The following is an 11,795-nucleotide window of genomic DNA, read 5'->3' as shown; positions in this document are numbered from 1 at the left end:
TTGATGCCATACTGTCACAAGTGCACTTAAAACAAACCTATTAAATCTTATGACATGATTTACAAAGACTAAAGAAATATGTGCACTTAGTACAAATAGAAATGTTGAGTAAAATGTGTATAAAATTACAAAATATGTTTAAAATTGTATAACAATTACACCACACAAAGTTTCAACAACACATTCTAGATATTAGTAAAAGATTTTTTCCCCATCTTTTTCTATACAGTACCTCATAAAACAAAACAACTCTTTTGTACTTATATTAACTATTCAATATCAGAGTCATCACTTTCAACATGTCTGTTTCTGATAGGCAGTCTCTGGCTGTTTTTTCAGAATGAACATTTTTGAAATACTGATGGAATTCTGAAGATATTGTTCCATCAGAACAAAGCTAAAGAAGTCCTTCCTTTTTTGTATAATGGGAAGTTTTGCATTGTAGATCGTCAGTAAATCAGATTTTATAGAAGCTCCTTTCCTTGATGATTTCAGTTTTATACATTGGAAATGTAGGTCATCGAAACTGTATTAAACATATTCATTTGCAGGTTTACCTTCTTTAAATTGTAACCTTTCAGTTTTTTTCCACTTTTCTGTCCCTTTTTATCTAAGCTTTTTTGGAATTCATACTTTGCAATGCTCTTTATGGAAAGAAAAACTCTCACTGGTAAATGTGCTACAACAGAAGGATTTTTTGTTTTTGCCATTCTCACAGTTCTATCCGACTGACAGGGTATGAATACAGTAACAGTTACTGAAGTTACTTTCTTTGCTCTTCTATCACCTTGTTTATACTACTACTCCATTTACAATCATCAACCGTTTGCATTAGTTCGCTTACTTAAAACTTGCTCAATGGTTTCTATGTTATTGTATTTTTCTAATGCTTGCTAAGTGTATATAAAAATCTCCGTGATCAAAATTCCCTTCACTGAAAAAAGACAGTATGTTACAAAATCCCATTCATACTTTAGCAGGGGTATCATAATCCCCTTCTTGGAAACGTCGGGGCTATCAAAATCCCCTTGATTAAAATACCCTCTACTGAAGAAAATATCAAGGGTAACTTTTAAGTTAATATTTGAAGAATTGTGTGGTTCCTATTTTGATAAAGTGAAAATAATCAACGAAGTAACTTTAAGTATTATATTAAACTGTTTTATATCCAAAATTCAACAAAATAGAACTTTCAGTTTTAACAACAATTAATATTAAACAAACTGAATAGTACATTTCTCTTATCGTTTTCATTTAAATTATTATCAGTGTTATTAAATAAACAACAGTATTTTCTGACAAACAAGTATAGATCAACTTTATGAACTGAAGTGTGTTTGAACTTTTAGCTCATAACAATACTGTGGTAAACACCAAGGATAGCGGGTAAGTCATGCCTCACTAATTGACGTTGAGTTATGCCAACTAAACACATTTCTCACTAAATGGCAAATTCTGTAATTTAATCAATTTTGATTGTCCCCCACTTTAATGTTACAGCAACAATTCTCACCTTCACAACAATCACAATGAAAACACACATGCTTTACTGTCCTAGTAAATTATTTCATGTACATGTATGCCAACAGTTCAACTTCAAAGTTCACAAGAGTTTCTAAATTCTTCAGATATTTTCCACAATTTACATGTTGAACTTAAATTCGGCAAAGAGAAGAAAAACAAATTATAGCAACCCAACTTTCTCTTTATACATGTAATAAACTTGGTTGACAATGGAACATGGAGTCAGTAAAACTACTTTGACTGCAGATGGTCGCTTTTGTTAGCTCGACTATTCGAAGAATAAGTAGAGCTATCCTACTCACCACGGCGTCGGCGTCGGCGTCACACCTTGGTTAAGTTTTTCGTACCAGTCCACATTTTAACAAAGTCTTTTGAGATAAAGCTTTGAAACTTTCAACACTTGTTTACCATCATCATGGCCAGTTATAGGCAAGAGCACATAACTCCATCAAGGATTTTGGCTGAATTATGGCCCCTTTTGACTTAGAAATCATGGTTAAGTTTTTCGTACCAGTTCATATTTTGACAAAGTCTTTTAAGATAAAGCTTTGAAACTTTCAACACTTGTTTACCATCACCGTGGCCAGTTATAGGCAAGAGTACATAACTCCATCAGAGATTTTGGCTGAATTATGGCCCCTTTCGACTTAGATATCTTGGTTAAGTTTTTCGTACCGGTTCATATTTAGACAAAGTCTTTTGAGATAAAGCTTTGAAACTTTCAACACTTGTTTACCATCACCATGTCCAGTTATAGGCAAGAGCACATAACTTTATCAAGGATTTTGGCTGAATTATGGCCCTTTTTGACTTAGAAATCTGGGTTAATATTTCATACCAGTTCATATTTTGACAAAGTCTTTTGAGATAAAGCTTTGAAACTTTCAACACCTGTTTACCATCACCATGTCCAGTTATAGGCAAGAGTACATAACTCCATCAAGGATTTTGGCTGAATTATGGCCCCTTTTGACTTAGAAATCTTGGTTAAGTTTTTCGTACCAGTTCATATTTTTTGTAAAGTGTTTGACGTATGGCTTTGAAACTTTTATCACTTGTTTAGTATAATAGTCTCTATCTGTAGGAAAGAGAACATAACTCTGTCATCTATTTTGGCTGAATTATGGCCCTTTTTGGACTTTGAAATTGGTTCTGTTTTCATACAAGTCCATGTTATGTCAAAACTATTTGACATACGGCTTTTAAACTTTGAACACTTGTTTATCATTATGATTTCCATCTGTAGGCAAGAGTACATAACTATTTTGACTGAATTATGGCCCTTTTTGGACTTTGAAATTGGCTCATTTATTGCCATTTAGTGCAAGACTTATCGAAATCAAAGTAATACAGGAACATTGTTTGTCTAATCTATTTATTTCTTTTGTCTGAATATCCATGGAAATATTTTGACCCCATTCTTCAATCAATTCTTCGAATAGTCGAGCGCGCTGTCATCAGACAGCTCTTGTTTTGTCCTCAATTTGTTTGATTTTTTTTCTCTATCTCTGGTTTTCATTTTACTATGTTCCTGATTAAACAGTCTCAACTGTTTTGTCATCTGTTCTGTCAACTCTTTGTTTTCTGTTCACAGCACAAGCTTGACAATAACCTAATAGTAACTTACCTCCTTTTATAATTCCTTCTCATAGTTTTAATACTTTTCTTTGCCAAAACTATTTGATATATATGAATATGGCAGAATACTGTTAAATCTGGAGAGTTTTCACCATTTTAGCAGGGAACAATATAAGTTATCATGTGAATATAACATATACCTTAATAAAAATATTACTTTCCATTTACAATTAACAATTATATACCTTGTGGATACAAGTTCTGAAAGTCTTTTCTTTACTAATTAACCAAAGGAGTTAATTCCAGAATGTATTAAGTGATCATATTTCATTTGCGCCTTGAATTATTAACATAATGTGTTACTTCTAGAATGGTTTAAGTGCACTTGTATCGTTTTGGCACATTTTTCACCTTACATAATGTATCAAAATGTATACCGCCAGAAGGAACTAAGTGCACTTAAATCCTTCTGGTTTTCATGTTAATGCACTTATAATGTTCTGGCATACAACGACACTGATGATAAGCACTTATTGCGATATGGTTCCCTTTGATATTTTAGGTTTCATACCTAATATGGTGCCAGAGATAAGGGCAAAAGAAGAAGCTTTAAAAATGGTCTTAAAAAGTCTAAAAAAGTGATTTTCAGTAAAACGTGAACTTATACCGTTCTAGCTTTAACCCCTCGATATTTTTCTCACTGGATAGAAACTATGCAAGAGCTGTCACCGGCGATAGTGTGTTCAACTATTTCCACGCTGGATAGTGAACCTGGGCAAATCTGAGAAAGCTGGAGCTGTCACTGGAGTGTTTAATGACTCCAATGTGGATGAAGACATTGGACAATAGCTTTTGTCTGTGACAAATGGATTAAGTAATAACAGAGATAAAGTGTATCAAAAGTTCAAAACATTAATTTTGTATAAAAGGGACATAATTCATGGAAACTTTCTGTAAAAGTAATGCACAATGTGTCATATCATGTGGCTAATAAAATGGAACAAGTATTTTAAGTCTGGATCAAATCAAATCAGTAATTATAACTGAGATAGAGCAAAAGTACATCACAACTTGAACCTGGAATTCTATTAGTAAAAAGGGGACATAACTCATAATATATTTGTGCCAGCATTATTGACCTTGTGTAATATGATGTAGGTGATGACGTGGAACAAACGTTTTAAGTTTAATGAAATTCATTTAGTAACAACACAGAGATATGGTGAAAAAGCATCAAAATTAAATTGAAATTCTATGTAAAAAGGGGATATATTGATTTATGAAATATTTGTGCCAGAGATATTGACCTTGTGCCATATGACGAGGATGATGATGTGGATGAAATAATTCAAATTTTAATCAAATTCATTAAGTAATAACAAGAATATAGTGAAAGTGCACAACACTAAGAACCTGAAATTCTAATTAAAAGGGGGCATACTTCATGAAATACAGTGGTATTGGTGCAAGAGATATGGACCTTGTGTCATAATTATGATATGGGTGATAATGTGGTACAACTACTCTAACTTTGAATCAAATCCATTTGGTAGTAACAGAGACAGAGTGAGTGCATCAAAACATTAACCTGAAATTTTAAGTAAAAAGGGGGATAATTCATATTGGGGCAAGAGTTATCGTTCTTGTGTCATATGATGTGGGCGATGATGTAGTACAACTATTTAAACTCTGAATCAAATCTATTTGGTAATAACAGAGATAGACTGAAAGTGCATCAAAACTTTAACCTAAAATTTTAAGTAGAAAGGGGGATAATTTAAGTTTGAAACAAATCCATCAAGTAATAACAGAGATAAAGTGAAAGTGCATCAAAACTTTAACCAAGGTGCAGACGCGGAAGGACACGGACGCCGAAGCCGGATTGAGTAGGATAGCTCTCCAGACTTTGTATAGTTGAGCTAAAATGTGTTAATTATACTTCTGGTGATTCAAAAATTTACATTTAAAGAAAGTGATCCCAAGGTAAAACTGTGACTAAAAGATTAGCATCAACAAAACTAATTACAATAGAATTTTACTAAAAAGTAAATAAAAATTTTTTTTCTTAAATATATCAAATGAATACTAACATGCAGAAGTCCACTGTCCAAATTCAATTCAATTACCAATTTCAGTTGGATCTCAATTGTAACAATTTGCATAGATAAAACATCGTAAACTCTAGCACTATCTTTAAACTTCAAATACGCCAATAAACTTTTATGCGTAATGACGTATATTTCACGACTTTAGATTACCTGTCATTTAAAATCCTAAAGCACTTATACAAGAATTATCATTAAATGTAGGCAAGCAATTAAAATCTGTGATTATAAAATCGAAAAACTCTTGTTACTTTTTCAAACATTATAAAGGCACTGTTATTTCACAGATAATAAAAGAATTTACCAATATTTGCATGGTCTATATCTGGCCATATTAGATTTTAAAGATATATAATACCTTAAATAAAACATCTAGCCTAAAATACGTAGGTATGATTGTATTTCTCATGAGTGGTAATTGAGAAATTAAAATCGTCATTTGGGTAGTCTGAATTTTGAATGGTTATTAATTAGAGGGGATTTTTTTTAATGTTCAGCAAAGCAAAAACTTTTATTTTTCTCTAGCTTTATTTGGCAGGCACACCTTTAAATGCTTTGCAACATGCTTTTAAGTTATTCAAAAAAAACACAAGCTTTTGTAGGGGTTATATGTTTATACTTAATTTTGCTCTTCTTTTTTCTGTTTTAAAGTCTGAAAAAACCTAGCATGTCTTTTTTATTATGTTGGATATTGGTTTAACCTTTAGCCAGCTGATCAATTTCGTTTATTTCTGGTACTACAAGTATAATTTTTATACAGGTTTGAAGAACATGACTCTCCAAAGATATTTTATATAGAAAGAAGAAGGAAAATACATATACTTAACAGTTTTCAGTGCATTTTGGTTTCATTGTTATCCGTAGAAGTCTGCATAATTAATAATTTTACTAGTGTGCGCGTTAGCTTTCTAATATAAGCTTAAAATGTATATGTCGCGGGGCTCATGTTTCCATGGTAATGCATTTTCTCTCATTTTTAAACAACTATGTATGAAAACGAGTTTTTCGACGGCTTCAGTGCCATTCTGTTAATGACCAACATGGAATATTTGGGTAATATTATAAGCAAAATACCAAGCACTTTACATAATACCCTATTTTTCTTAGTTTAAAGTAACTATGGCAACAGAGATGTTTAAAATAGTGTATATCTTGCTTTTTACCGTAATTTCTTATAAAAAATACGAAAAAAGATAACCTTTCTTGTTAATGTAGCTTTAAAACATTTTATTTCTAACGTAAGTAATATTTTCGTGTTATTTGCATTTATTTAAACAAATTTCACAGCTTAAAATACTTACAGCAGTATGCCTCGTCTGACATTTTTTATGGAAAAATCGTTCTGCATGCTGCTATTATTATTATGGATATTGTTGAAATGCAAGTAAAATGCCGAAGCTGTGTTCCTTAAATAGACCAGTGTCAATGCTTTTGAATTATACATTTAGATATATTGGTCACGGGCTTCGTTTCCATGGTAACATCAATTTAATTCAAGAACCCACAATTTTCTAGTGAAATTTGAACAATTTTAATATTTTTAGAGCTTAGTTTTTAGATATGTTAAATAACCAATTATCAACGGAAACTGAAAAATAGGTACTACAAATCAAACTGCCCCATTTTTATTTGAAAATGACCCAGGGGTCACGCTGTCGATCGCCACTTGAGCCATTTGCGACAAAAAATTAAATGTGGCTCCGAAATTTTCTAATTGGCGAAAATGGCCCGAAGCTATATCTGTCTGCAAACTACGAATGATTGCCAGTTTTACGAACCAAAAGGTGTGAAAAATCGATAATCTGTGTAGCCACAACATCCATTATTGAAAGGGAGGGAGCCAATTTGCAATTTTTTTATTTGATCAGGCAGTTAATTGGCGATAATTATATTATTGAATAACAAATTGGATAATCATAATCATTATTTTGTGCACTTGATACGATTTTATGAGCAGTCGGCCGTTAGACAAATTTTCTATGATTGTCGAGGGTTAGTTTGGGCAAAAACAAATAAAAATGCTTTAGACAAGCAGAAATTGCAAGTATTGAATAGCTATGATGATAGAAAAGCAATAAAACATAGGTATTTTATCAAATATTTAATTCCAACTTGCGTTTTCCGAATTTGTCACCCGTTTTCGCGACCGTGATTTTCGGATATTTCTGTCATTTCTGACGAGATTTTTTAGTGCAATCTTAATAAAAAGCCAATAAAAAGTCTACATTTAAGGAAAATATGACAACTGTTGCAAAAGCAGCTCTTATTTTGAAGTATTTTTCGAGAATAAAACATGCGAAGGCATCGAACCCCACCCACTTATAGACAATGTGCAAAATAAGACAGGTTTTTTTTTAAACATTTTTTTTTTCTTTTTTGACATCTTCATTTCAAATGTGATATTCAGATTTTTTTCATTAAATGGCAGATGTTTATAAAAATGATAATTTTAGAAATTAACACAAATTGATTTTCTAAATAGCTTTTTAAAGGGTTACTAAGAAATATATGTTACAACTACATTAATTTCTTGAGTAGTACGAGTACTTTGGTACATATAATGTAGTCCTGCAAGAACGTCAATGCAATGCGCTTCGCCGTTGTTGGCCTCATAATTTTATCTTCGGAAAAAGCAGTGGCTCAAAGAAAAAAAATCCCAGTGTGACCCCTGATGACCGTATTAAGTAATCTTTCACCCAGCTATATTCCCAATAACATTGGTTACCATCATCCATTTTCTTACATTCCGCATAACATTTCAATATAATTACATAAAAGAAGCAAAATATTAATTATTATTCAGAGCGAAAGACACATATATTTCAGCAAATAATGGCTGTTTAAAATAGTTCAAATAAAGAAAATGTACAGAATTACATACTTTCAAAATAAAAGCTATTAATTTTGTGCGGTAACTGACACGTAACGTCATGACGTCATTTTTAAAGCAACAATAATTTGAAGCATTTCTGCCACAATTTATTCATTATTTCTGCATTATTAAACCATTAAGCATCCGATCAGAGACAGGTTCATGATTTTTTTTCTGAAGAATGGATATACAAACACATTTATTTTGTCGTAAACGTCGTCGTAAATTGTCACGTTAGCTTCCGGTTGGGCATGCACACATATAAATATTAAGGTAACCTACATGTACCTCCTTAAATACTGTTTTGTAATGCCATGGCATTTCACATGCATCAGTTTTTTTTTTAATCAAAGTTTGCGAGTGATTAGCAAATTAACAAGAGGGCCATGATGGCCCTGTATCGCTCACCTGAGTACCATTGCTCAAAATAATATGATCAAGTTTTGACATAGCGTACATAGGCATACACATTAAATATCATCAGGATAAATATTTTCTTGTAATAGTCCCTTTCGACCTAGTCAGGGCCAATTTCCATACCAAGTTTGAGGATCCTAGGCTCAAATGCTGCATTTTTGTACTAACATGACTATTCCTTACCCTGGAAGACTTAAATAACATTTAAAACCAATCTCATTAGATGCTGCTGAGATGTATTCGTTTACATAAAATAAAGGGAGGTAATTTGTCATAAATTCAGTCAAAAGTTATCTACCCTGATTGTCCGAGTCTATCTGATGGCACAAATGACATTTCAAATCAGTATCTTCATTGGTTACTGAGATACACCCATTTTAATTTGAAACAAAGGGAGGTAATTTGACATAAAATCAGTCCATAGCTATCTACCCTGATTGCCTCAGTCTAACTAAAGACTATAATGAAATTTCAAATGAGTCCTATAAGTACTTACTGATATAAATCCATTTTGATTACAATCAGGGGAGGTAATCAGATATAAAATAACTCTGGAACCTACGATTGGTTCAACATGGAATCCAAGATTTATTGTTGTTGAAGATATTTTGGAAGTTTATATCAAATCAAACCATAAATGAAGTCTCTATATCATAGTATATGGCTGTAAAGCCAAAATAGCAAATTCTGGATCTTTAAGGGGCCATAACTCTGGAACCCATAATGGAATCTGGCCAGTTCAAGAAAGGAACCAAGGTATTATGGTGATATAGGTTGTGTGCATGTTTGGTAAAAATCAAATCATAAATGAAGCTGCTATTGTGCAGACAAGGTCAAAATAGCTAATTCTGGCCCTTTCAGGGGCCATAACTCTGGAACCCATAATGGGATCTGGCCAGTTCAAGAAAGGAACCGAGATCTTATGGTGATACAAGTTGTGTGCAAGTTTGGTTAAAATAAAATCATAAATGAAACCACTATCGTGCAGACAAGAAATTGTTGACGGATGGACTGACGCACAGACGACGGACGAAGGGTGATCACAAAAGCTCACTTTGTCACTATGTGACAGGTGAGCTAACAAAAACATGTGATCAATCCTATTTAACAGAAATAACTTATTTTTTTTAATTGTTTCTTTCATTGTATTGTACCTTTTAAGTTTAAATTTCAAATGTATTTCGGCTTTCTTCGATTTCCGCATTAATTCTTACTAGTTTATCATTCCAATATGGCGGACAGTATGCGGCGAGTACGCTGTTGGAGACACAGTAAACGCAGGTAAATGCAAGTGCATGGCTTGCTGATATGGTAAAATTAATTAAGATAATAACATGCATGATACTTTCCAAAAGAAACAAAGTGCAACTGCATGAATATTGGCAGTTCTATGCATAGAAATAAAATTCTGGTTCCCTAGCCTATGCACAGTACTTTAGACAGAGAACCGGTTCCGGTCGAATAAGTTCGCTGTCTAGGGAAACGATTCCGGTTCTCTAGACAACCAATTCCGGTTCTCTAGCCACTGCCTTATTAATCAACCATCATTATCGACTCCTTAGTTCAAAACAATCTAACACTGGAAATATGACATTAAGTGAGTAGAATACATTAATTGATGTGGAAGACGAGTACCAGAACTCAAGAAGATTCTACATGACCAATACAAGTACCAGGACCAATACAAGTACAAATGTTAAGTCGTCCCAAAATGGGGACCAAAGTACGAATGAGCTTGGGTGCGAACTTTCAATGAAATGTTGTACCTTTCTTCCAGGAAGTGCAAATACCAACACTAGAAAACAACTGCAAGAAAAAACACATTGCTAATTTTACCTGAGTTATGCAGTAATACTCAAAATCATCAAAACAATTGTTTCCAGGTGTGTCAAAAATATTTGACAGTTTGTCAACACACATGCGCCTAGACCCCCTGCGATCCAAATAAACCATGACGTCATTTGGAAAATAAATTACACGAAATGGATTCAATTTCGCGAAATGAACGGAACTGTAAAATAAAAAGACTTTTCTTAATTAAACTATGCAATTTACAATGTTCCTGTTCGGCCGATATCGCAGTAGATCATTAAAGTCATATAGATGTTGGTCTGATTAGGAATGCACGTAAAATAAAGAAACACAAGAGCTTATATTATGCGACGTTAAATAAATTTGCCTTTATGTGTTGTATAGTGAAATCTACAGCAGTAAGAAACCGAAAGGGAGAGCACAGTTTGCTATTGTCAAAGGTTTCACTTCATAGTCTCTATCCGAATTGCTGTTTTCTGTTCTCTACCTTGTGTAGATGCTATTATCTAAATATTATTCATGAATAAAAATAGTCTGCTTATATGCAGTACTATAAGTACACGCCAGGATTCAGACTAGAGAAAATACTGGACATTCTGAAACAGGATTTCCGGCACGTGATTTTGACTGAAAATCAGGTTTCATGAATCTCAAGAATGATTGTGCTTATGACAGAATCCATCTATATTGTTTGATGATTTGTCTTAATTAATGACATTTGATGACATAGTATATGGGTCTACCTAAAACTTGATCCGGGTCGTCCATAATATGGTCCGGGTTGTCCGTCCAATTTAACTACAACTAAGGTTTAGTAAAATGTTGATTGTTCGTATTAAGCTGTACTAGTTATTCTGAAACATTAAGAATCATATACATGTATTTGGTTAAAAACGATGGTATAGAACTATAAGAAACATGGTCCATGTCCTTCTGAAACGTGGTCCGGGTTGTCCCGAACATGGTCCAGATTGTCTGGTCCGGTTGTCCTATGGTCCTGGTTTTCCCAGCACCAACTTGTCTAACCCTTAACAGGGACCTATATACATTTCCGTGCGCGTCTAGCCACAAACGTTGTTAGAGGAAGCTTAGTATACTGGAAATCGGGACGAACAATGTTTTAGTTACAGGGGCAAATTCCAGTCTATTTGTATAGGTAAACAAGCTTCTGAATATATTAAACAATTTTCAATAGCTGGTAAAACATAAATTGTGACAGTCATGTAAAATTACTCGGCATAGAGATTGACTCATTGCTAAATTTTAATAAGCATGTAACAAACATCTGTACCAAAGCAGCTAGACAGTTAAATGTTTTTCCTACTGAAACCAAATTACTTATATATAAATGTTTCATACGATCTAACTTTTATTATTGTCCTATAGTATGGCATTTTTGCAGTTATGAGAATACCTCTAAGCTAGAAAAACTTCAATACAGAGCCCTTAAAATAGTGTTTAAAGATTCTGAGTCAGATAATGAGACC

The 11,795-nt window shown here is 33.1% G+C and overlaps 1 protein-coding gene across 2 annotated transcripts in view; it reads right to left on the bottom strand.

Annotated features, from left to right (window-relative positions):
* The window catches only part of LOC123557555 (zinc finger protein GLIS1-like), a 38,637-nt gene extending 28,175 nt beyond the window's left edge, over nucleotides 1–10,462 (bottom strand). Inside the window, exon 1 of one of the 2 annotated variants that reach the window (XM_045349079.2) lies at nucleotides 10,333–10,462. The gene's annotated coding sequence lies outside the window, so the exon portion shown is untranslated. Of the gene's footprint in view, nucleotides 1–5,360; nucleotides 5,467–10,332 lie in introns of those variants that run through there. The other variant, XM_045349080.2, reaches the window with a different exon arrangement.
* Nucleotides 10,463–11,795: the final 1,333 nt, after the last annotated feature.

The sequence above is a fragment of the Mercenaria mercenaria genome, chromosome 5 (assembly GCF_021730395.1).
Source record: "Mercenaria mercenaria strain notata chromosome 5, MADL_Memer_1, whole genome shotgun sequence".
In the NCBI taxonomy this organism is placed as follows: domain Eukaryota; kingdom Metazoa; phylum Mollusca; class Bivalvia; order Venerida; family Veneridae; genus Mercenaria; species Mercenaria mercenaria.
Note: the sequence above shows the minus strand (reverse complement) of the source record. Positions and strands in the feature narration are given on the sequence as shown.